A 27,522-nucleotide genomic window follows, 5' to 3' on the forward strand; every position below is an offset into this window, starting at 1 on the left:
AGAGAAGCAGTCAACGGTCGTACCTTGGTTGTCGAAAGAGTAAGGAAAAACTGGCTGTCAGAGCTTGTTAATAGCTATAACTAACCTAGTGATGAATGAATGAAATATCTTTGCATCGATAATCATTTAATTGGATCGTGCCTGGAAAGTTGATCCTTTGGGTAGAGTTTGACTAATTGATATTTTTAGTAATTGTACCTAGTGAGTTAGCTTTTGAATTTTGTTTATTTTATTTTCATTTTCATTCCATTAATTATCCTCCAATTTTATTCTATTGACTTGGAAAGAAACAACTTCCTATCCGTTCCCTATGGAATCGACCCTACTTGCCACTGTATGCAGATTTAATACTTTTATAAACAATTTTGGTATATCGAATTAAACAAACTCTTCGAAAATAGGATGAATCAAGTAACCCACTGCACACCTAAGATCTCTGCTCCAATACTTGGATTTGTTCTATAATTAATTGTGGTGGTAACTAGGACTTTTTAGTAATTATTATTGCACAGGCTCGACACCTGTCAAGCATAACTTGAATAAATTTATGTAATCAGCAGTAGAAATCCACTTAACACGATTTCTGCCCACCGCTTGGGTCAGTGACTTTTTCTCATCTGGATGCAAATCATTTTCAAGGGGCGAAAGATCCATATGACACCAAGTGAGTAAAATGATAGTAGCACCAGGGGCAGCCACGCGATTCAACTCATGAACAAACTTCATCAAGAAGAAAATAGCATCAGAAAAATTTTACATTATTGACATTTATGCGATACGTGCGTTCAACAATTAGGATAGATAATCTTTTTAAAAGAATGATAAAAAAACAAAAAAAAATAAAGAGAAATAGTAATTGTAAAGGATAGAAGACGAAAAATAACCTTTGTTTTATCGCTTATGTGATTTTCACATTCAATACACCAAATTAAATCGAATGACCCATCTGCAAATGGCTGATTCAATGCATCTGCCACTTCAAAGGAAACCTGCTATGTACGTTTTAGCAGCTATTAGAAAAAGAAAGCAGCACTACTATATATCTGCATAATGATTTTACATCTTTTTCTTTCTTACTTCTCTTTCTAGCATTGTGGTGGCTTTTACTTGGAATTTGGAAGAAAGTTCCGAGTCATTCTACAAAGTTTATTTGAAATGTGACTTGATCAGAATTTAAAACTTGGCATAGTCAATAATATATGGTTAATCTCTCTGTACTGACATGCATAATAATTAATTTGAATTTGAATTTAAAATTTATGTGTTGCACGTGTGGAAAACATCTAAATATAATATTGTATAAATTATTATTTAGTGCATATAAGATTAATTCTACATACATACATATATATACACATACACACATATATGTATGTATATATGCATGTATATATGCATGTGTGTGCATGTTGTGTGTGTGTATGTATGTATATATATATACATGTATATTTGTATGTATATATACATATATACACATGCACATCTATATATATATATATGTATATGTATATGTACACACATAGGTATGTAACCAAATTCAAGAGTTAACATCATTACCTAAGATTATTGATAATACATATTTGAATTCAATTCTATTACGAGATAATCTTATCCCCTAAAATTTAGGATTTAAAAATTTTGCATTTTTAGTGTATAAAAAGTAAAGGTGAGGATGGATAATCAAAACAAAACTATCACAAATTAGGATTCTTGAAACTTTTGAGTATCAGGTTTGCTTTCATGAACACAAAAGTGGGGAGGCTTTGGGAACATTCAAGAGCTAGTCTCAGGAATGCTGAAACTTTTCTTTTTTTCTTCCACGCTTTGAAATTGTTTGTTGTTGTTGTTGAAATATTTTTGCTTTAACTTTCTTCGCTACAATTTGTTTAGTTCATATGTAACTTCATTCTTTGTCTATTATCTTTCTCATAGAAATAAACAGGTAATATAAGTATGTGCGTGTGCATGGGTTACCATCTAGTATTCTATAAAATTGCACCTCTTGCTTTATATGGATTAAAAGATTGGGGAAAATCTGTTAAAAGGGCGAGTCTGACTTGTGACTAATGATAATGATTCACCCTGTTCACTAAGAACGTTAATTGTAGTAGCTCTTTTAACAAAATCTACTGCAAAATGTGCACAACAAGGTCTACATGATATCCAAAATTCAATACAAGTATCTTTTATACTCAAAATCTAAGAAGTGTGTCCTTTACATGAGATAATCATCTATTATCAGGTTCACAATTTTTTTCAAAACCATAGTATGCACTCTGTCAGCATAGTCTTAGTATGCACTCTGTCATCATTCCTTAAGAAATGGAAGAACGAAAATTTTTACTCATTGTGCAGTTGCATAAAAAGAGTGAGCGGCGAGGGTGATTTAACAATTGATAACTTCTTGCAAATCGTTCAAAATTGTAACACGGAGAGTTCATACAAACCTGGCTTTCTAATCCTTGGGCAAGCTCTTTCAGCCTCAACTGGGCTAAGGGTGATGCCTTTACATTGAGAACCATATTTACTTGCTAGGTGCTGCCACCAATGCAGCATCCAACATCAAGTATTTTTCTTGGTTTCTTAGATGGATCCTCTGCATATTATTTCATGATAAATAATGCCGGTTGGTTGACTGTTAAACAAAAAATGACCAAGTTGGGGAGGAGAAAAAACTAGAAATTATGAGGAGGATGTTTCACTAGGAAAGAAAATAGACACATTGAAAAGCAATCAAACCATTTTTTTTTCAATGTGTGCATGACCTAAACCCAGAGTACCAATTACAGAAATTGCATATGATTGCCCAGAAAAAACAAATTCTATCCTTAATGTATATTCACATTGCATCAGGCTTGTCCAAATTATAGAACTAATCCTGTAATTTGACCAATTTGTATTCTAACCTTTTGAATAGCCAAATACCCCTAAATCCATTGCAAATGTAGCCAAAGAAAAACTAAAGCTACTAAAATGAGAAAGAAAAGGAAAGACCAAAGAAAAAAGAAAAATAAAATGTTGCTTCTGTTTTTATCCTTCCCCAATTGATTATCCCCATTTACATGTGCATGTACTATTGGGTGTAGAATTTGGTACTTCAATTCAAAATAAGGGATTTAAAATTTCTGTTTTGATTTTACGTCAGAGGTTTAAACCCTACATCCATACCTTATAGTTAAAATATTCAAAAAGTGTGACAGAGCACCTCTTTGGTTTAAATGAACTTGCTTGCTCTCTAATCCGTTATACAACCTAGTTGGATTTCTTCTCTGTAGGGTAAAATAGTATATATGTTGTTGATTGATTAAAAAAAATATTGAAATGGTGTTTTTTGGTCATGAACTAAAGGTTGTATTTTCTTTCCTATATGTGAAGAAGTATTTGACTTGAAAGGAAATAATAGAATTAATCTGAGGGCTTTGTTTAATTGCCAATATTGTATTTAAAGTGAGGGCCGGGAAGTTGACAAATGTTTTGCTACTGGGGGATTCGACTGTAATCAGATCACATCACAAGGCATACTTTTTAATTAGGTCAAATCTCAGGAAATATGATTGAAATTGACCCAATTTTGAGTGATACCAATAAAAATATGTGTTGATTTTTCGAAGGTAAGCAATATTTTGTGTTGTTAAGAACAAGATACATGACTAGCACAATTGGCAGAGAAATGATATTCCATCTTAGATAATTCCTTAATATTAGGTGTCTGTTTAACATTAGAATAAATTTTATATACATTGTAATTATATATACTATCAAATTCAAATTTTGTATATATATTATATATTTAATGGTGATAGTGTATGCACTGACAGTTTTTATAAGATTAATCCTTTTATGACGACTTATTGAGAAGTATTTCACGTAATAGAGATTCTGACAAGAGCACTTATTTAGTGTTCAATTATATCATTTGGGTGCAAAGTTACATAAGTGCCTTTTCTATTAGAAATATTTTATCAATTTATTTAGTTCAAAGTTCATGATAAAATGGTCAAATTTCATTTTTATGATTTTTTTGAAATACAAAAGTTATTTAAAAAATACTAATTTTGAGATCGTATTAAAAGTGCTTCGAGATAAAAAGCTTTGCCCCTAAACTTGCAGGTTTCGAAACAATTTAAAATGGCTTCTATCGCCCAAAATATTTCTTTAGCAAAAGCATCACATTCCCCAAAACTCTTTAAGATTCGGTAAAGGTTGACTTAATAAATGGAAAATTCTATCCAAAGATTCAGTGCCTTGGCTCCAAGTAACTCCGGTATAGGGATGTCAACCGGGTCAAAATCGGTACATTCAGACCCAAATCCGACATGTAATAAACTAGTTTAGATCCGGATTCAGATTTTGACGGGGACCAATATATAGTTTCGGATTCGAATTTCATCAGATCCAAATTTGAGTCGGATATATCCAAATTTTAAAATTAATAATTTTTAATTAATTTTAAAATTTTATTTTTAGATATAAACTTTGGCAACACAATATTAACAATACAATAAGATTAGTTCTAACAATTGTTTGATTTATCAAAACTATTTTTTAAAAAATAATAAGTAGGTTAGCAACAAATTTTTAATGAACATGTAATTTTTTTTATTAAACTATCTATATTAAATAGATTCACGTCCAAAACGGGTCGGAGCCTATACAAATTGATAGCCATGGTAGATGACTCAACGAAGTCACAATCGAAATTAATGGGAATTATCTTCACCCAAGTAAAAAGCTTAGCTCTGCGGCAAAGTACTTGGAGAAAGAGAAGAAAACTGCCATTGAATATCTTAAGAGAGGTGGGCTGAAGATACTCGACACAGAGGCAAAACGGAGGGCCGCCTCGATCATGCGAGTCTGAGCAGAATGGACATCAGAACCAGGGATAACGGAGCTAGTCACAGAAGCCCGTATGGAGGTATCCCCAACTAGATCCTCTACTACTTTAGATTGGACATCATATGCCATGGCAATTGCCTTGTTCATCTTCTCTGTCTCCACCTTTCCGTCTGTATCCATCTTCTCCTTCTCCATTATTGTTGGTTGTATCGCACAATCCTGTTAACCTTAAGTTTTAGAGCCAAACTAATGAAGGACAGAAAGAAAGAAGGCTTTTTTCTTTTTCAGGGTCACATAATATGCAGGTACTAATTCTTTTCTGCTAGACAGCAAGTGTTGCTCTGGGAATACTTTTGAAAGAGTCTTAGATATGGAATGTTAAAGAGTATTTCTGCGGGGGAAAAATTTTCCTGTCAGGGCACAATTCCTCCTCCTTCCCTAATAGAAAAGAACAATAAAATTTGCATTAGTATGACATTAGCAAATGGGCCGAAGCAACCTTCACTTTTTTATTCCGGATCTAAGCAAAAGAGAAATCCCATATATTAGCATGCAAACAGCTGCTGGATTTTCCAATAACGAAGAAAATCAAACGTCTGAAACTGATAGCCCCCAAAATTTTTACCCAAAAAAAAAATCAATTAATGAAGTGGACCACAGAAATTGAGAGCCAGGTATATAATAATTACCTAGCTAGCAAAGAACAAAAGCTTCAACGTGCCCTGAGAAACAAAGCAGCACGCAATACAACTTGTGAGAAGAACGAGAGAGAGGGAGAGAGAGAGAGAGAGGGAACAATGTGGCACTGAGCGTATTGGCTTTCATTGACTATAAAGATACTAGCATGACAAAATCTGCTTGTAAATGTGTTCCAATGCGTGGGGATATTTATGTAAAACTCTTTTGAGATTGACGGATTTTTGATATAAGTACAAATTTAATTTCGAAATATACCCGTTTTAATTATAAATATACAGGTCAAATTAGTAATTTAGGACAAATATTGGATCGATCCCACAGGAAGTAACTTTCCAAGCACTAGATCCTTACTTACTCTATTATCTAGACTAATGATAGATTTAAGCAAGAGAATTTGGACTAATTACTTAGAATATAACCGAACAAAAGAAAAATCGCACGTCTACGGCCTCTGACAGGAGTGTGTGCATACTTATGGGTACCGGCCGGTACCCAATTGAAATTTATTTTTTTTAAAAAAAAGAGTCGGCCCCGTAGCCGACAAGACCTGCTGTGCTGCCGGGCTCTGCCGGGCTGACACAGCCCGGCAGCTAGGCCTATTTCTTAAAAAAAAAAATTTGGTGCCGGGCGACCTCTGTTTTTGAAGAAGAGCAATTGATTATTGTAGCCAAACAAACAGCATGGGTGCTTGCTCTAGGCAAAATTGCTAGTATTATGTTAGAGTTTTTGTTCATTAAAACGTTTGAAAGAAATCCTCATAATCATCATCATTTTTTTTTGCTCCGTTTTGGTATATGAATTGGCGAATCTTCAAGTGAAAGTTGATATGATTAATGAGTTTGGATTAGTTAACTCAGGGATGCATAGCGGTACTTGAAACTAATGAAATGGAAAAATACCATACAGACATGCATGCATACATCATGGTATTAAGATGGCAAAGTGTACATGTAACCTACAGGCTGTAAAGCTTCAATAAAGCTCAATAATTAGATCAACTTTTTTCTTGTTTCTTTTTTTTTGGCAGATTACAATAAAAGCTCTCTTAAAAATTTATTCATTATCTAATATTTAATACTTATATTTAATACTTGTATACTATTATAATATAAGTAACTATATATCATTAAGTCGATTGAATAATATGTAAGTAGTTTTTTTTGTGGCATTTGAAGTAGTTATCTATTAAGTTTCAATTGAAATAAAGATTTTATAATTATTTGTAATTATGCAATATAAAAATCAATGTAAGATGAACATAAATATAAATACCCGAAATTGTATGATTGAAATATTTGATTTAATATGCTTGAAAGACAAGAAGAAATGGCAAGAAGTTTTTTAAAAATTAATGTGAGTTCTATATAGTGTCAATCACCTTTATTTATTATTATAATCGTAATACCTGATTATAACTGATTAAAACTCAAATCCTAATACTATTTACAACTAAAGTTACTATATACTCAAATTAAAATTTTGCTTTTTCCCCAAATTTTTTTTTTATATATGATGTATGTTTTATCATTTGTTAATAATTAATATAACAAAAAGATGCTATTTAGGCTAATATGTCTCAATAACGTGGATTATTTTTAAGGAATTTAATGAGAATTAGACCACACTTTTTATGGATCCAATCTAATTCACATTTTATTTCATTTGAAATATAATTATTTAGAACATTAGGCACCAAAAAATACGAAGTAAAACTTTTGAATAATTCTAACTTGTTTTGAGCGTTATGTATTATAGTTTTGTATTAGTTGTCCTAAATTTGGCTAGAATAAAAAATTTGCCATTGTAATTGTTTTGGTCAAAATATCACTTATTAGTTTAACCCATAGACCAAATGTTGAGGGACCAAAATTGCACATATTCCTTTGTTTTAATCATATTTGACATGTACCACAATATATGTTTTGACACTTACAAAATTCAATAAATAATGTTGAAAATTTCACACATGTTCCAATACAACAATTTCACCCTTTTTATTATTAAAAACTTATATCGGTTGACGTACTAAATCCGACATTCTTTTAAGTTAATTAAATTACGTTCTAAAATTCGAAATGCAGAAATAGGTGAAAACAAGTTTGTTAAATCAATAATTACTTCTATAAGATATTATAGTAAACAAAGGTCATTTTAAACAAAAAATCTCATTCATTTTACAATAAGATGCAGTTCTCAAATTATTGAAAAATTATTTGTTAAATTGATATGTAAGTTTTAATGTACAATATAATTTTATAAATATAAATTTATTATGCAATGCAAACACAAAATAGGCAAAAAATAAAAAGAAGAAAAAATGCAAAACATGACATTGTCAAATTGGGATTTTAAAAACAGCGAGGTACCAGATTCTTTTTCTTTGTTCAGCATTTTTTTTGTCCCGTTATCTGCTTGGTACAATAAGTTCGTTCGGCATTTTTGGTTCACGGGATCTGCCAACCATTTCTTTTTGTCCACAAGCCTGCTACCGCTTTGACCGAATTTTTTTTTTTTTTAGAAATAAGCCTCGTCAGCCCGGCAGCAGGTCCTGTCAGCTACCAGGCTGCCAAGGCCCGGTAGCCGGCTACTTTTTTTTTAAAAAAAAATTCTTCTGGGCTGACTGTCATGTCAGTGTCAAAAAAAAATTTGACTTAGCCCGGTACCCATAAGAGCATCTCCAATGGGGGTGTAACCCCATTACACCCCCCATGACACGGCTCCCCATTGGAGCCGTGTTATGCGTGTAATCCGTTGATTCTTCTTCCCATGGCAACGGTAATATAACATTCCAACGGCACAATTTTCTTCCGATTGAATTTAACATTCCAACGGCTTCCAACGGCATTATTTTTTAGAATTCTATATAAATACACAACACTTTTTACTAAAACATATCCCAATATTCTACTCTATTATTTCTTTTATTCTCTCACACACTTCTACTCTCTCACTCATTTAATTCATTTTTTGTGATTATGGATGAAAATTGGAGTAGTTTTACAAATATGTTAAATACTCCAAATATAGAAAATTCATCATCCTCACAAAAAATTCAAAATGTACAAAATTTAACGAAAGTTAGTACTTTATTTTTTAAAAATAACAAAATTAGTTTTAAAAATTACTTTATTTATTTATGGGATATGAGTTATGCATTATTAAAATAAATATTTGATTAATTGTGGACCCATGCTATTACACCTTGTGGAGTGTAATCCATTGTGAGTGAAAGTGTAATAAAAGAGGAGAAAGTGGAATGCTGACGTGGCATGTGGATTACACTCTATAAAGTGTAATCCATTGTGGATGCTCTAAGTATGCACATAAGTATGCACAGATATTCTGTCAGAGCCGTAGATGTGCGATATTTCTTTTGTTCGGCTATATTCTAAGTAATTTGCCGAGAATTTGTAATTACTACTACCTAACTAATCTTAACTAGATATTTGGAAGGTAATAATAGAGAAAATTCACTAAATACTTTAATCTAGGGATGTAGAGTCCACTTATGACATGAAAGATACAAATAAATAGATTTATCTCTTGTTACGACTCTTGTTTAACTAGGAATTCATTTTCAATATTACAAAATCTCATTCTCATGATGAAATGGCTTAAAATAGACTAGTTTCCCTATATTCATGGTTAATAACTAGATCTACTCTTATTTTCTTCATGAAATGCAAGTTTAATCCATTTAAGTGTACCTCTATTCTTATGAGTCTACTACTCAAGCTCTATTTATGTTGTTCTATCATTATTATCAATTTTTATTGAATAATAACAACTAAAAGCTTGTTATTGGTGATCAAACAATATCAAGTGATAAGCATGCATAAATAAACAAGTTAATACAAGTTGTAACATGTGTAAAACATATTCACTTCATATCAAATGGCCATAAGTTTCATCTACTCCCTAGATCTAGAAATTTAGCTACTCATATCATATATAACAAGAAAGATCATGGCTTCATTGCATAAACACATATTGAATCACAAGTAAAGATAGATTAATAAAGCTTAGCCAAGATTAGTGAAGAAGCTCCCAATGATATTCTATACCTTCAACAAAATGAGTTATATAATGAAGTCTCCAATTATTCTCACAAAAGTTCTAGTTAGAGAGAACAAACAAGACTAACCACTACGTTCTCATGTTCAAATCTGATGAGAACTACTTCTGATATGTCCTCTCTATCTCCCTAATGATTCTTACACAATAAGTGTTAGGAGAATCAAAAAATGGTTTTTGGACAAGACATAAAGCTCTTTTTTTCTTCCAAAATGTTCCTTGAACATGTGTAGCCGAAATTCTTGTCTGGAGTAGAGCTGGAAAGTTGTGTGAAAGTAGAGCAAGTGGCTGAGAAAATTGCAGAAATCAGGCTGCAATACGCGACTACAGAATACGCTGTTTCAACCCACGTATTGCCAAGTCGCATATTCACTTATGTGAATTTGACCTCACTTCAACTGCTATTTTCTCAATGATAGAGGCTGAACTATGTCAAATTCAAAACATGAAATTGTATCCCTCTAAGTTAGCATTGCAATGCTTGAAGAATCATCCAATTTGAAGCTCTGTGGACCGAGATATGACTAAAATACCATCAACTAATCAGAGCTCAATTCCAGCACTTGACCTTACACATGCACTTATGTTTTTTGACTTTGTGACCAGGAAAACAACTGAACTAAATTTCGATATCTTCATACCAAATGTAGATATATCTCTTAACTTCAAAATGGTATAAGAATCATCTCAATCTAATATATGTAGCTCAAGTTATAGCTGAAATACGAAGATGCATCAAAACTGTCTTCACTTGCATTTCTCCATTTGAATGTTTTTCCCTTCATGTATTTTTTAAACGTCTTCAAATCATCAATAATTATCCAATTCTCTTCTCAATTAATTCCATTTTATGATTGAATTATTAATCCTACAAAAACATGAAGTTTTCACCATTAGAATCCATAAAAATGCAATTTTTGCTACTTGAACTACAAAATGTATATTTTTACCAAAACCCTAACTAATTAGTTATAAAACTAAATAAAACACATAAAAACTAACTAATAAAACACTTAAAATATACTCTTATCAGAGGTTTATAACAATTTCATGTTGCTCCATTCAAGTTTTTGAAAAGTTACAATGATCTCCTTTATTTGGACGTCTAGATAATATGTGTCGTTCATATTAAATAAAATTTAATGTCAAGGTACAAGAAGGGATTTACTTCCAAAGTTAACCTTGCTCTGATTTTTTAAGGCTTTTTTTTTTCAGCTGCTTAATAAGTCGAACTCGTGATCTTTTGGTTACAAGACAAGGTGTCTTATTGATTAATATGCACTTATTTATCATACTCTCAAGAGTACGCAACCTCTTTTTTTATATCCAATTACCATTCTCTTTTCCTAACTATATAATTACAAAAATATGTACTGAAGGTAAACTAAAAGGCAAATTAAGAAAGACCAAAATTTGTAATGTTCCTCCATTAGCTCCCTTGATTTGCCTTGAAAAGTCCTAGATTGATTATTTCTCATGCAAAATAGCTGACTAGGAATAAATATTAAGTAAAACCATAAACATAAGGGACCAAAATAGTAAACTCCGCAATGGATAATGTCCAATGCATATAAGAAAAGGTGGTTACTTATAAGTTTATATGTTGATCATAACTCAATTACGTATCCGTCCAAATTCATCCATTAATAAGTAGATTTGAATATGCAATGAATTTTGAATGTGTTCAAAAGGAGACACAGTTGAACTCATTTAATTGGTGCATAATAGATAGGCTCGCATTGCCCATTGATACCTATTTAAAAATAATGTTATATTCAAACTAAATTTTGGTGAATGTTCAATAGATAAATTTGAATTTCTTACCCACCTAATAATAATAAAATGCCATTATTTCTTATTAACAACAACTGGAAAAAGAACATAACATACTAAAAAAGAACAAGTAATATTTTAAACAGGTCATAAACATGTAATTGGATATACCAATACCCATTTATTAAATTAATGAATATAAATAAGTTGATCGATTTTGAACCATTTATTAAATAGGTATAAATGAATTGATCTAATTATAGCCATTATCCATACTCATACAAACCAATCCCAATCACATTTTGACACTTCTAACTTTTAGTATGATAAGCTTTGCATGTGTAGTATTGTTGTATTAATGATACCATCCAGAACTAAACATGTAAATCCAATTGAAGAAAGAATTATTAAACTGTAAAGATTGAAATGCACAAGACAAACATAATCTAATAAGATCAAAGCTATTTGAATAAGATCGGAATCCAAATAAAAGAGATCAACAACTAGAATCACGTAAGCAAGAGGTATAACTACCCCTTAACACAGTTTTTTATCATCTCATGAGTCACGCAGTTATATTTTTTTTTTATTTTCTATTCGTACTAAGTTCGAAGTCAATTGAATATATCCACCACATAAATGCAAATCACAGCTCAAATGAAATGTAAGAATCAACATCCAAGAAACCATTATTGTGTGAGATTGAGGATAAGATGGCTATTCAGATTTGATAAGGTCTTGATTTGGCCCGTCCATGTGAAATCATTAAGTTCTGATTAGGGGTATATTCGAGTCAAGTCGAGCTCAAGCTCAAACTCAACTTCAGTTTATTTTACTCAAGTTCGAGTTTAATTAAATCTAATCGAATCAAGTGGAACTCAATCGAGTTTATTCGAGTGTAATCGAGTTTAATCGAGTCTAATCAAACGCACATAACAAAAATTAATATTTTGCATATAATCTTGAATAAAGGATATTATTGACATTTCATAAAAATAAATATAAAAAATTAAAAATATATATTATAAAAAACTTGATTAGATTGTCGAACTTTTGAATACAAAATATTGAAGTTCGAGCTTGACTCGTGAGCACAAATATTCTACGAGATAAGCTTTAGCTGGGGATCGCAGCAAATTGTCCGTCCCCTGATTTTCCCTCTGTCTCCTGATCAGAAGAAAATGTAAGAAACGATATCCAGAAACCATTATTGTGCATAACAGATTGTTTTGCACAGAAAAAGTGCCAGCCAACTCAGAGCTTAGAAGAAATAAACGGTTGTTGAGGAATCAATGCCAAGAAGCCATCGTTATAAAAATTAAGCAGACGGACAACTATAGAGTTAATAAATCAAAGTTTTCCAATGAGTACAAATATAAATCCCACGCTAGCTGTCCTAATCTTGTATCAGGAAATATAAAGTTTTTTTTTTTTGAAAAGCAGGAAATATAAAGTTGAAAAACATATCGTGGTGGTTTCACGCGACCAGGATAAATTAAGACCTTATCAAATCCGTTGGTATTACTAAATATATAATAGAGTGCTGTGTCTTGTTGCACTCTATCCAAAGCTAGGTCTTTTGGAGCCTAAATAGTTATATGAGACCTCAGCAAGGCAGTAACACTAAGCATACAATTTTTTGTTTGAAAGCATACCGTTACTATCCGTGGTATATGGGCTAATTTCTCAGATTATAGTCAAAAAAATAAAAAGTCCGTGAATTGATGCTCTGATAGAGTTCATGTACTAAACTATATCTGCCATGCTGACGAAGCACGACAGGATAATTAATTTTTTTTTTAAAATGACAAAGGCTACCATACTTACTAAGCACGACAGCTAGGTATATGGAACAGCAAAAAAGAAGTAGTTGAAGAAGTAGAGGGAAAGAGTTAATGGCAGTAGTAATAGTAGCGCCACTAGTATTGAGATGATAAGAGAAGAACCTTTGGGATTTGGTAAAGATTGAAGATGTTGTTGCTGTTGTGGAGATGGACTCGGGCATAGGCTGTCAACGGTCTGGGCCCGGGTACGGGCAGGTATATAGAATCGTGATCCGAACCCATTTTATCTAACAAAAAAGCGGGTCGGATACGAGATATATTATTCCAAATCGTATTTGACCCGAACCCATTTTAATTAATTAATAATTAGAAAAATATACCAATCTATCAGAAATCACCAAAAGGCATACACGTTCTTTCATTCCCCAATTTTTCGAGCCCTAATACCCCCGCCACCGCACATCTCCCTCTCACTCTCTTTTCTCTTTTGTTGTGCCTCCACCCTCTGCCAGTCCGTTGTGGAACAGGCGAAACCAAATCCATCTCTAACGCCTGACGATGACGGTTGCAGCTCTAAAGAAGCCCAGCTCTTCTAGGCTTCTAGCAGCCCAGCTCTCTTTCTCACCGTCACAGGTAAGCTCCGTAGATGCTCCTTGTCCAGTAAGCCTTATGGCTTATGGTTTAAGCTGTAAAAGTTGAGCATCGAATTTTGGATTGTTTGGTCCTCGTGTCACTGATTCAATCAGAGGGACTTGTAGCAATTTTAGACTGGTCATCTTGTTTGTCTGCAGTAATTAATTTTCCCAAATGTGGCCAGATTTCTATTTCGGCAATAAAAAAAGGATTTTTATTTGGAGTAAATTTTTGGATTAATTGCATTTTGCACTCCTCCACTATGCGTAGATTGCATTTTGCATCTTCAACTATGTGAACTCATTATTATTTTGCATTTTGCAGCGAGCTATGTGAAACTCGAAATTTTCATTTTTTTTAAATCTCTAAAAATTTTGTTTCAATATGACTAGATTAGTGTAATTGGTCTAATTATGTGAGATCCTGTTGGGCCACGCTTTCTTTGTAGTTCACTTCTGAAACCTCTCAGGTTAAATTTACTTCCTTCACATAAATTGGCATTGGTCGTATGCCTCAGTTTGCAAACATTAAACGAACTTGTATCCTACTTCTGAATGCTTGAGGAAGCAAAATACTGTTTCTTTCTCACAAGCCTTAGCTAAGATTTAATGATGATTGAAGTTAAATAATCTGGCCAGCTGCCTAACATTTTTAGTGAAATATTTTGAGTAATCTGTATTTGAGTAAGACCAATTTCTTTTCTTATTTGGTTTTTTTTTGAGTAATCTGTATTAGTTAGTAATTAGTTTACAAATGTATTTTATCCTCATTTTTATTGCAGAAAATTGTGAAACTTGAGAGCCATGAAGACTATTGTAATTTACAAGGCAATAGGATTTCATTTGTTGGTTGATATATTTGATATTTAATGCTTGATTGGACTTTGTAGAAATTATAATTTGTTGGATGTCATATTGGCTTTGTTGCTAATATATGACTTGGTAGTTTGTAGATTGATTTGTGGTTGGCTTTAGAATGGCTATTGTAAGTGGTTTGTGATTTATATTTATGATTGGCTTTGAATAACTTTGTAATTTACTGTAAAACATGTTTCATCTGTAATTTTCGTGTAGCAAAGTTCCATTCTGATGATGTAGCAAAATCAGGCTTTTTGATGGGCCTTATCCGGGTAGGCCCGACCCGGACCCGATCCCGGGACCCGCGCGGGTGCGGTTCCGACAGAAAGATTAAGAGACCTGTCAAATATTTGGACTGGGTCCGGAATTAATACAGTATGACGAATCCGAGTCTGGATTTATCAATTCCGGCTCGGATCCGACTCGTTGACAGGCCTACTCGAGCATGCCTCCCTTCTTTAAACCGCACAACGAATTTACTCTGGCATTCTCTTTCTTCCTCCTTTTGGCTTGTAATTAGGGATAATTTTAAAAACCTCAGTTTATGATAATTTCACTTGATTTCATTTTAAGTTTTAAAAATTACACCTACCTCCCTTACCAATTTAAAATGACAATACTAATTTTAATATTTTAATAAAACTCCTTTTTCTGATAACTTTTAATATTGTCCAATATTTTTGCAATTTTTAATCCCTAATATCTATCCAGATCAAATGTTAAACTAGCAATATTTTTTTGATAACTTTTAATATGATCCAATTTTTTTGTAACTCATTTTTTTGGTATCAAAATTAAGAATAAATCAACAATAATTAAAACTAAATGGCCCAAAATTGCTATGAAACTATGGTCGTTTCATCATTCTAATAATCCGTAAACTTTTATTAAAAAAATAGTCCATAAACTTAAAAATAAAGATAACATTTTCTTCTTTATTTTAAAAAAATCTATATCCCCAATAAAGCACCATGAAAAAGTCTATTATAGCAAAAAATTTATTATTATAGTTAACTATCAAATAATATATATTGGCATGAAAAATTTGAGACTCTTTTTCTTTTACAATTGTGCCAAATTACTTTACAATTGTTTAGAAGAACAAATTTAAACTTTATAAGATACGATTATTTATTAAATTTTTTATCCTATTTTAAGGTTTGGTTACCAAAGTATCAAATTAAGAGAGGTAAGTATAATTTTTAAAACTTCAAGGAAATCAAATAAAATAATAAAAAATTTCAGAGAAGGCTTCTGAAATTATGCATTTAATTACTTGCTCCTATTTTCACGGCTTTACTGGACTAGACTAGATCAGAATTCAATATTCTTTACCGTTTCAACGGCCTAAATCCACGGCTTCCTTGCTTCTTGCTTGCATCCCAAGGTTGACGTGCTTAGGTGCCCAATTATTGGATGCCATGCTAACTAAGCACGGTAGCCTTTGTTATTTAAAAAAAAAATTAGACTACCCTATCGTGCGTGTACTTCGTCAACACGGTAGATATAGTTTAATACATGAACTTTGTTAAACCAACAATTTAGGGACATTTTATTCTTTTGGCTATAATATGAAAAATTAACCGTATGATTCTTTCAGGGGGTTACTACAGATACCACTATAACATATTAATTTGAAGTGTCTGATAAGAGAATATTTATCATATATTTTGTACAAGTTTGGCATGAACTTTTGGTATATTTTGTGAAGATTAAAGCTATATTTGAATACTTTTTGTGATAATTGATTAAATTTTGTTTAAGTGTTCAAAACTTGATAAATGAGTGGATTAATGTGTTAATTTTGTGAAATTATGAAGGATATGGATAAATGGAATTCATGCACGAGAGAAAGGAATCGTAAGAATCGTCCTGAGGATAAAGTACAAGAGAACTAGGGAGCAAAAATGAAGGAAAAAGGGAAGAAGTGAAAAACTGGAAATTCAAGAGCACGGATCCGAGCTCGGATCCGTGTGCTCTAAGGGAGATCCGAGCCCTCGTGTATTTTTGCGGGACTAGGTATCCGAGGCCTTAAGGATCTTAGCTCGAATCAATCATAAAAGTCCTCGGATCCCAGAGATCATCCGAGGCTCGGATCTGTCTCTTTCCTCAGCAAGTGGCTCAGTCGTTTTTCTTACTTTTCACTCAACTTTCCAGCTATCTTTTGAGAGGAAAAACGGTGGCACATGCTTCTGCAACAAAAGAGAAGACCAAATGAGTTGTAGACAAAAGAAAAATATCATATCTTTGACTTCTCACACACAATCTTGTGAAGCAAATCATGAAGGAAGAGAAAATGTCTTCTACTATCTTTTTATGCAGAAAAACAAGGGAGAAGCCAGATATCTTCTTACATAGCTAGTTTTCCTTCTGGTGACAATTTTTCTCTCTAGCTAGGTGTTCTTGAAGAAGCATTTTGGAGGTTTCACTTGTAATCATCTTGTGCAAGAATATAGCAGAAATTTGAAGGCTTCACCATTAATTGGCTAAGCTTTCCTTTATCTTACTTGTACTTGTACTTAATGATATTTTGTATGAATAAATTTGTGAGTTTAATTGTTATATCATTTATGAGTAGCTAAACTCCTTTATCTAGAGAGTAGATGAAACTTATGGCTATATTATATGAATTGAATGTGTTTTACTCTTGTTATATCTTGTGTTAACTTGTCTACTTGTGAAATTATAATCATTTGTTACTGACTGATCACCATTAACATGTTTTTAGTTGTTATTATGCAATGAGAATTGGTAGTAGTAATGAAAAAGCATGAGTAGAACTTAAATTGTATGTTCATGAAAATAGAGATACACTTGAGTGGATTGTTTAGCATTTTATGCAAGAAAACAGAGTAGTATTAGTATTTTACCATGAAAATAGGAAAAACTAAACTACTCTAGGCCATTTCATCATGATAATGAGGATTGAAAAATCTGGAAATAAGTCCTTAGTTAATCAAGAAAAATAACAAGTGGTAAAACTGTTTATTTGTAATATGTATGCCGTAAGTGGAATTTATTTCCCTAGATTCCTTCTTGAGTGAAATTCTTCATTTGTATTTAGCACTTGTTAAGTTAGAATTGCAGAACAGAACTGTAGACAATTTCATTATATTTCTCTGCTCAAGGATATCCAATGTTCTAAATAATAGAGAAAATAAGGATCTAGTAATTGTTTAAATTTGCTCCTCGTGGGATCGACCACATATACACTTTGTACTACAATTTTGGCCTGTATACTTGCAGCCTAATGGGTGTAATATTGGAATTAAACTTGTGTTGATATAAAAATTCCGTCAAGTTTTTGGTGCCGTTGCCGGGGAACGGCAATATTATAGTCTAATCATCTCTATTAATTTAAATATTTTCATTGTTTGATTCTGTATTTAAGTTGTTTATAGTTGAGTTTTATAAAATAGAGTTGCATAATTTCAGTATTTTCATTTGTAGTGTATGCACCGATCAAGTCGAGAAGTGACACCTTTCAATCCTGAAATTGAGAGAACACTACGGAGACAAAGGAGAAATACACAGCATCAAGAAGAGCAAGAAGTTTGGTAGCCAATAGAGGAAATTTTGATAGAATTACCATTTGAGGAAGAAATGACGGAAAATGAACCAAATAGACGAATCCTGCGAGATTTCGCTTTACCGGGAACACAAGGTTCTCAAACTAGCATTGCAAGACCAACGGTAAATGCTAATAACTTTGAGATAAAACCATCACTGATTCAAATGGTACAACAATCTCAATATGGAGGTAATGCTACCGAGGATCCAAATTCTCATTTGTCAATGTTTCTTGAAATTTGTGATACAATTAAGTTTAATGGTGTTAGTGATGATGCAATTAAACTTCGATTGTTTCCATTTTCGTTAAGGGACAAGGCAAAGGTTTGGTTACAATCTCATCCTCCGAACACTTTCACTACTTGGGTTGAATTAGCTAAGGTTTTTTTCAATAAATTCTTTCCACCTGAAAAAACTGCTAAATTGAGAATGGATATAACTAGTTTTTCTCAACAGGAAGGAGAGACATTGTATGAAACATGGGAGCCCTATCGGAAATTACAGCGAAGATGTCCTCATCATGGTTTACCGGATTGGCTTCTGGTCCAAATATTTTACAATGGTGTCACCTATCCAACTAAGACGGATGTTGATGCGGCTGCTGGAAGAGTATTGATGGAAAAAACAGCCGAAGAAGCTCAACAATTAATCGAAAAGATGGCTGCTAACAACTATCAATGGGCAAACGAAAGAGGTAATATAAGGAGAACCGCAGGTATGCTTGAGGTAGACACTTTAAATATGCTAAGTGCAAAAATGGATAATATGGTTAAAATGCTTAAGAGGCATGTTGGTTCTAACTCTAATCAAGGAGTAATTGTCGCATGTTGTACTACTTGTGGCAGAGATCACGATGATTCTATGTGTTCTAGCAGTGAGCAGGTGCAAAACAATTACAACCGTCCACCCCAAAACAATTCATATTCCAATACCTACAATCCAGGATGGCGGAATCACCTGAATTTTGGATGGAAAGATCAAGGCAACCAACAACGACCAGTGAATCCACCGAATTTTTAACTTAAAGAACCACCTCCGGAGTCAATATCAGCTTGGGAATTGACAATTGAAAAATTGGCAAATGTATCAAATGATAAGATTGAAAAGTTAGCCAATGCTACTACTCAGCGGTTTGAAAGAATTGAACGAAGGATGGACCAACTCACCAATATGTATAGAAATGTTGAGGTCCAACTGGGACAAATTGCTAATGCAGTAAATAATCGCAACCAAGGGGATTTGTCGAGCAAAATTGAGGTGAATCCAAGGGAGCATGTAAAGGCTATAACCCTCCGTAGTGGTAAGGAAGTGGGTGAGACACTTGTAGTTGAAGATTAAGGAGCACAGTCCAGTGAGTTAGTAAAGGAAGGCAAGAAAATGAAAGGAAAAGAAAAGGTGGAAGAAAATGAGTCACAAATTGAAGATACAACACCAATTCCTCCACCGGTGCCATTTCCTTAGAGATTGAAACCTTCCAGAAATGATAAGGAATTTGAGAAGTTTGTCAACATTTTTAAGCAATTACATATTAACATACCATTTGTTGATGCTATTTTGCAGATTCCTTCATATGCAAAGTTTCTCAATGAGATAATGACCAAGAAGAGGAAGTTGGTAGATAGTGAGATAATTGTATTAACGGAAGAATGTAGTGCTATCATACAAAACAAGTTGCCACCAAAGTTGAAAGATCCAGGAAGTTTCACAGTTCCTTGCACCATTGGTAATGTAGAATTTTCTAAAGCACTTTGTGATCTTGGTGCAAGTGTTTCATTGATCCCTTTAACTAGGCAATTGGGGTTGAAAGAGTTGAAATGTACTAACATTTCCTTGTAATTGGCTGATAGGTCTATTAGACATCCAATGGGCATATTGGAGAATGTACTCATTAAAGTGCAGAAATTCATTATTCCTATTGATTTTGTTATTTTAGATATGGAGAAAGATGTTAATATACCTATTATACTGGGCAGACCATTTCTGACCACTGCAGGTACAATAATAGATGTCAAACGAGGTAAGTTCAAGTTTCAAATCAGTGAAGAGGAAGTGGAATTCGATTTGAGTAAAGTGGAGAAATATCCCTCTTTTACCGATGATATGTATTCTGATTGACTTATGTGATGAATTGACATTAGAAATGAGTCAAGTTAATCTTGATAATGATTCTCTTGAACTTTGTCTTAATGGTGTAGGCTTACAAGAGGAACAAGTTGAAGAAATGACTGAATTTTTGCAGGCACAGGTTCCTTACAAAAGGAGAAATGCGTATGAGGAGTTAGGATTGAGCAAAGGACTACCTCCACCATCGTGTGAGCAAGCTCCACGGCTTGAGTTTAAGCCACTGCCTAAACTCCTCAAATATGCATTTTTTTGGAGAAAAAGAGATATTATCAGTGATTGTAAGTGTTGCACTAGATGAGGAACAACTGAACAAGCTCTTACGTGTCTTGAGGAAGCATTTAAAGGCCATAGGATGGACGATTTCTGATATCAAATGAATCAGTCCAACTATTTGCATGAACAGGATTTTATTAGAAGAAAATTCTAAACCTGTGGTTGAGACTCAAAGGAGGTTAAATCCAAATATGAAAGAACTGGTAAGAATAGAGATTCTTAAATGGCTGGACGCAGGTATAATCTTTTCAATTTCTGATAGTGTTTAGATTTCTCCTATCCATGTATTGCCAAAGAAAGGGGGGACAATCATAGTACGTGGTAAAAATGATGAAATGATTCCTTCTAGGGTTGTAGTTGGGTGGCGAGTTTGTATTGATTATAGAAAACTAAATGTAGCCACTAGAAAAGATCATTTTTCCCTTCCTTTTCTTGATCAAATGGTGGAAAGATTAGCCGGATATGAATTTTATTATTTCTTGGATGATTTTTCAGGATACAATCAAATAAGTATTGTACCGGAAGATCAAGAGAAGACTACATTTACTTGTCCGTATGGCACCTTTGCGTTTCGGAGAATGCCTTTTGGGCTGTGCAATGCACCGGCTACCTTCCAACGTTGCATGATGGCAATTTTCTCTGATTTTAATGAAAAAAATATGGAAATCTTCATTGATGATTTTTCTGTATTTGGATCTACTTATGATCAATGTCTTAACAATTTAGATCTAATTTTGCAGCGATGTGAAGAAACAAACCTTGTACTCAATTGGGAAAAATGTCACTTCATGGTTTGTGACGATATTGTTCTAGGCCGCAAAATTTCTTCTGGAGGTATTGAGGTGGATTAAGCCAAGATAGAGATTATTGAGAAAATGCCTCCACCTATCAATGTGAAAAGCATTCGAAACTTTCTTGGACATGTGGGATTTTATCGACGATTTATTTAGGATTTCTCCAAAATTGCTAAACCTTTATGTGAATTGCTTGCAAAAGATGTTCCTTTTCAATTTAATGATGAGTGTTTACTTGCTTTTAATAGGTTGAAGAAGGAACTTCTCTCCGCACCTATAATAGCATCACTGGATTGGAGCTTACCCTTTGAGTTGATGTGTGACGCAAGTGATTATGCAGTTGGAGCTGTTCTTGGGCAAAAACATGATAAGAAACTTTATGTCATTTATTATGCAAGTAAAATGCTAAATGAATCTCAAATTAATTATGCCACAACAAAAAAAGAGTTGCTAGCAGTGATATTTGCATTGGATAAGTTTAGATCGTACTTAGTAGGATCTAAAGTTATCATTTATACTGACCATGCAACACTCAAATATCTTTTAAATAAGAAAGGTGCAAAATCTCGACTAATTCGATAGATTTTATTATTGTAGGAATTTGATTTGGAGATTAAGAATAAGAAAGGATCTGAGAATTTAGTCGCTGATCATCTTTCTAGACTGAAAAATTTGCATGAAGAAGACCATTCAACCATTAAAAAAGAATTTTCAGATAAGTTTTTAATGGCAATTCATAAGTCATCATGGTATGCTGATTTAGTGAATTTTGTAGTTAGTAGAGTGATACCAAGTGATTTGAATTCTCTCCAAAGGAAAATTTTTTTTAATGATGCTAAACATTACTTTTGGGAGGAACCATTTTTTTACAAATATTGTGCAGATGGAATCATTAGAAGATGTGTTCCGGAAGAAAAGGTATATAATATTTTAATGCATTGTCATACTCTTGAAACGGGAGATCATTTTAGTACAACTAAAACCGTAGCAAAAATATGGCAATTTAGATTTTATTGGCCTACTATGTATCGAGATGCTAGAAATTGGGTTAAAAGTTGTGATCAATGTCAAAGAACCGGTAATATCTCAAGAAAGAATGAAATGCCTCTAACTACATACTTAGAAGTTGAATTATTTGATATTTGGGGCATTAATTTTATTGGACCATTTTCAAACTCATATAATAATAAGTACATCCTTTTAGCAGTTGATTATGTATCTAAATGGGTGGAGGCCATTCCTTCACACACTAATGATGCTAAAGTTGTGCTTAAGTTTCTTAAACGGAATATATTCTGTAGGTTTGGAGTCCCAAAGGCGATAATAAGTGATGAAGGTAAGCATTTTTGCAATAAAATTATTGACACTTTGTTGCTTAAATATAGATGTAGGTATAAAAAGTCACTTCCTTATCATCCTCAAACCAATAGCCAAGCGGAGTTAGCTTACCGGGAAATTAAAGTCATTTTGGAGAAAACTGTAAATCGATCAAGAAAGGATTGGTCAAACAAACTTGAAGATACTTTATGGGCATATAGAACAGCGTTTAAAACGCCGTTAGGAATGTCTCCATATAAGCTTGTTTATGAAAAATTATGTCATTTACTTGTAAAAATAGAGCATAGAGCTTATTGGGCTATTAAGCCTATTAATTTTAATTTTAAATCTGCAGGTGAAAGGAGAATGCTTGAGTTGAGCGAATTGGAAGAATTGCGGTTAATCTCGTATGAGAATGCCAAGATTTACAAAGAAAAAGTGAAATATTGGCATGACAAGCACATTCTTCCAAAGCAATTTGATGAAGGACAAAAGGTGTTATTGTTCAACTCAAGACTTAAATTATTCCAGGGAAAGCTTAAGTCTCAATGGTCGGGACCATTTGAAATAGTCCACACATTTTCTTATGGAGCGGTGGAAATAAAAGGAGAAAATGGTGCTCCATTCAAAGTGAATAGTCAAAGATTGAAGCCTTATTTGGTTAGAGAAAAAGTTCCTAAAGGAGTAATATACTCCTTAGGAAATGCAATGGAGAGTTAAAGAAGCCATAGAAGAGTCGAGCCAACGACTATAAACAAAAGCGCTTGTTGGGAGGCAACCCAATAATAATATTGTGTTTATGTATTTTAAGTGTTTCTTAAATTTTTGATGTGATTTAATTGATTGATTATTTGAGTTTCATTTGTTTGTAGGAGGTACTGGAGGGTGCAACATGCATCTTGGAGGTGCATTTGAAGAATAAGTGCAAAAAGGGAGATTTTCTTATCAAATTGTGCTTTAAGTGTTTACATTTCTCATCCACATATTTCAAGTGCATTTCAAGTACATTCAAGTGAGTTTCAGTGATAACGTGTTTATAAATGCTCATAGACTCATTTGATGTGCATTTCATACCCAAAGGTACCATTTTGGTATAAAAGTGCAAAAATGATCAAAGAACCTCACCCCTTGATTTTCAATGTAGATGTATTTGATGTGTTTTGAGAGTTTGAATTAAGTGTTTATGGTATATTACACTTGCGTGGGGTGTTGAAATTGATAAAATGATTGCCAAAGGTGTATTTTGGAATTTGGTGAAAAAGGGAGAAGAGTTTGGAAAAATTGCAGTTTCTGCAATTATTGCAGAAACGAGAGGATTCGAGCTCGGATCCAAAAACCCAGAAATGATCCGAGCTCGTATCGCTTAAACATCAAAAACTGAAATTGAGGATCCGACCTCGGATCCAGTAAACCCAGATGGATCTGAGGGCTCGTCTGAACAACTGGAACAACGGATCCGAACTCTGTCGGATCCGAGGCCCTACAAAACGATCCGACCTCGGATCGGTTCGCGGATATAGCACAACCGCGGGCTCGTTTCCTCATTTTCCAGTTCCTCCTTTTTCCCTATTCAACCGAAACCCTAATTTTCTTCACCAATTTTTCATTTCAACCACTAAACATCCAATATTTCTTCATAGAAACGTCTCCCAACCCTTTGTGACCATAATCCCTCATTTCATTTGAATCAAAAACATCATTTTTGGGGTTTTCAATCTGCAATATAAGAAAGAGGAGCCGCACTGATTTCTTCACATTTGGGGCGAATTTGGGGTTGTTTCTTCACTAAATTCTGCACAATCATCATCCTACATAATCAATCTACACATTTGAGGTACCAATTTTATAGTTATTCAACATTTTATACTTTCTATTTTTGTCATTTTTATGTTTTTGGGTAATTTCTGCTAAATATTTAATTGTTGAAATTTGTTGTTATAATTGTGCTACATTTTGCTTAAATAGATTGTTATAACTATTTTTTATGCTTAGTTTTGAGTGAATTGTGGATTTATTAGTATTTTGGTGAATTTGTTTCCTCATGTTCTAGGCCAATGTACATCATTCAATTGAAATCTGATGTCACTTGTTTGAAGTCATTATTTAGAAGAGTATTTGAGGTTTATAATATATTTGGTAAGGAGAATAGTTGGAAATCATGTTTGAACTAAATTAGCTTAAAATTGTCTTATCATGATTTTCACGTTTGAAATAAGGTTAATTGAAATCTGACTTTCTTTTTATTCTACCATGAGTTTAAAGAGAAGGTTATAAGTTTTGTTGGAGTTGGATAAACCAACAGCTGTATTGGACAATGTTGGACTTTGTCTGATTCTCTTCGGTTTACTCTCAATATCTTCTGTTTAGTGACTTGGTTTGAAGGTGCTTGTCTGAGGGCAGCCACCCCAATCCTTTGGAATGGCAGCAACTCCATTCACATTTGTGTAGTTGATGATTACTTTGAGTGTTTTTGGGTATTGTTGACAGGGAGAATGGCCCTTTTATAAGGGGAAACTCTGCTGAAATTTTCTTAAAATACTTTCTAATGTGTTTATTACGCTTTAGAAGGGCAATTATTCGCACGAGAAGGGCAATTATTCGCACTCAGACACCTTCGTCAAGTGAGGAACACACACCATCATAATAAGAGGAGTCTCCTGAAGAGGAATCCCCCTCACCTCAGCCACCACGTCGGTCTCGCCAGAAGATCGCGTCCACTAGCCCCGAAGAGCTACCTTCGGACTATGATACCCCTCGATTCACTTCGTTAGAAAACCAACAGTGGTACGAAGTTGGCTTGGACAAGGAGATTATAGTGGAGAAACATTTGGCACCAGAGGTGCATGCACACTACCACATCTCCACGGTATTCAAAAGCCTTGGATGGGAGGACATCCTTCAGTTGCCCAAGCACTACTATCCCAACCTGGTTATGGAGTTCTACGCCAATGTAGAAGATAAACAAAACCACAGTGCCAACCTCATCGTCTCTTGGGTTAGGGGCACGAGAGTGGCTCTCGCTCGAGATACAATTGCCAAAATTGTCAAACTCAAAAAAATTGGAGAAGATGTCAAATTAGCTAAGGAGTTCAAGGCACGTGACTATTGGCAAGTGAGAGAAGCTGTGGTACGCCTTAAGAGTCAGTATCGTGAGCGAGAAAGTTCGAAAAAGCTCACTGTATCGCAGACTCTTTCGAGCATCGGTACCATCTGATATTTTATCTCTTTTCCTTTAATGTGGTACTGAAGAAGAGTGGAAAACGAGAGCTCTGCAACAGTGATTTATACTTTTTGGATAAGATAATGCATGGAATTGGTGGACAATTGACCGGTATTCCTCTACCCAACATCATCATCAGCTACATGCGGACCACAGCTCGCATGAGGGCTGGTGAGACCTGTTTTGGGTTCCCTTGCCTACTCTCCTTGCTCTTTGAGAAGCTTAAGGTTCCTCTCGGAACCGAGCGAGCCATTGTTACTAGGTGTGCCAAAGAGGTAAATGCCTCTATACTCAAGGCTTTGGGCATTCCTATGGATTTCGGAGTAGCTCTAGTTCGGGACACTGGAGAAGCTTCAAATTCAGCTCAACCTCCACCTCACACTGTACCACAAGAGCAAGCTGAAGGCAGTGAGGCACAGCAGACTCTTCCGCCTCCCATTCCACGACCACCACCTCCGTCGCAATCCAAATGGCAAGAGATCCTCAATGCCATTTGTTATATGAAGACACGTGTGATGGAGCGCATTGATCAGACCGAGCGGATGATGACTGAGCATCTCGACGGGCAGGATAGACGTCTTCGAGCGATGGATGATCATTTCCACATCCGCCGGTCATCTACTCCGAACCCTCATCAGGAGGAGGGAAATGTGGGTATTTCACATGGTTCTCAGGGAGTTGAGGAGGCCGTAGACCCTCGGTTCCGAGCAGCCATGAAACTCTTTAGCAGATTGGATCTTTTATTTATTTCTTTTTCTTTTCTTGTGTCAAGCTAAACTTCGCAGCTTTTATTTTTGGATTACCTTGTGCTACTTATGATTTTTGGTACATGTGGCTTCATTTTGAACAGAATTTGGGATGATCGTGAGGATTAAAGGCTTCATATTGCTTCATCATTTATATGAGGGAAGTTTCAGTTTCTTTTACCTTTCTCACAATAAGGACATTGTGAATTTTAAGTGTGGGGGAGGGATTACTTTATCTTATAAATGATTTTGTCTTGAAATGCGTGATGTTTATGGCTTATAATTGTTGAAATGAGGATAATTTTCTGGAATTTGAGGATGTTGGTAGGGAGTTTTATCAATTTTTAAGGGAAAACTCTGTCAAAATTTTTTTTAAAATATTTTCCTATATTCCAAATTTAATGGCCAAAATGTTCAATTCTAAATGCCTAATTCTTCCATTGGATAAAATATTATATGTATTTTGGCAAGGTTTAATTCTCATTGTTGCTTGGAATAAATTATTATGCTATTAGGATTTTTGCATTTTGGAAAGTATATTCGGTTAAATAAGAAAAATTATGCTTAGAATTTTGCATATTTCATGATATTTCTCATTTTTACTTAATTTTATAAATGAGTGATTAATATAGTCAAGACAAGGCCAGATTCATCCTTTGATTTTTCTTATATAGTTTCTATGAGTTTGATGGATTATCTCAAAAAAAAAAAAAACTACTCCAATGATTGACATACTGAGTAACGGGGGTTAGCATCCACAAATGTCAACATTCGCGTCAAAAGGTATTGGAATTAAGATTATGCTTGCAACTTGAATAAGTG

General features: G+C 33.8%; 1 long non-coding RNA gene, 1 other non-coding gene and 1 pseudogene across 2 annotated transcripts; 1 reads left to right on the plus strand and 2 right to left on the minus strand.

The window, feature by feature from the left end:
• Positions 1 to 308: 308 nt before the first annotated feature.
• On the minus strand, positions 309 to 5,260 carry LOC113696978 (gamma-tocopherol methyltransferase, chloroplastic-like; annotated as a pseudogene).
• Positions 5,261 to 13,549: 8,289 nt separating this feature from the next.
• LOC140010043 (uncharacterized) lies at positions 13,550 to 14,861 on the plus strand. The gene is made up of 2 exons (XR_011817304.1): positions 13,550 to 13,799; positions 14,581 to 14,861. It is a non-coding gene; the product is annotated as an uncharacterized lncRNA (long non-coding RNA).
• A 3,785-nt stretch (positions 14,862 to 18,646) lies between these two features.
• On the minus strand, positions 18,647 to 18,753 carry LOC140010081 (small nucleolar RNA R71). Its single transcript, XR_011817348.1, has one exon. It is a non-coding gene; the product is annotated as a small nucleolar RNA R71 (small nucleolar RNA).
• Positions 18,754 to 27,522: the final 8,769 nt, after the last annotated feature.

This window comes from Coffea arabica, chromosome 6e, assembly GCF_036785885.1.
Source record: "Coffea arabica cultivar ET-39 chromosome 6e, Coffea Arabica ET-39 HiFi, whole genome shotgun sequence".
In the NCBI taxonomy this organism is placed as follows: domain Eukaryota; kingdom Viridiplantae; phylum Streptophyta; class Magnoliopsida; order Gentianales; family Rubiaceae; genus Coffea; species Coffea arabica.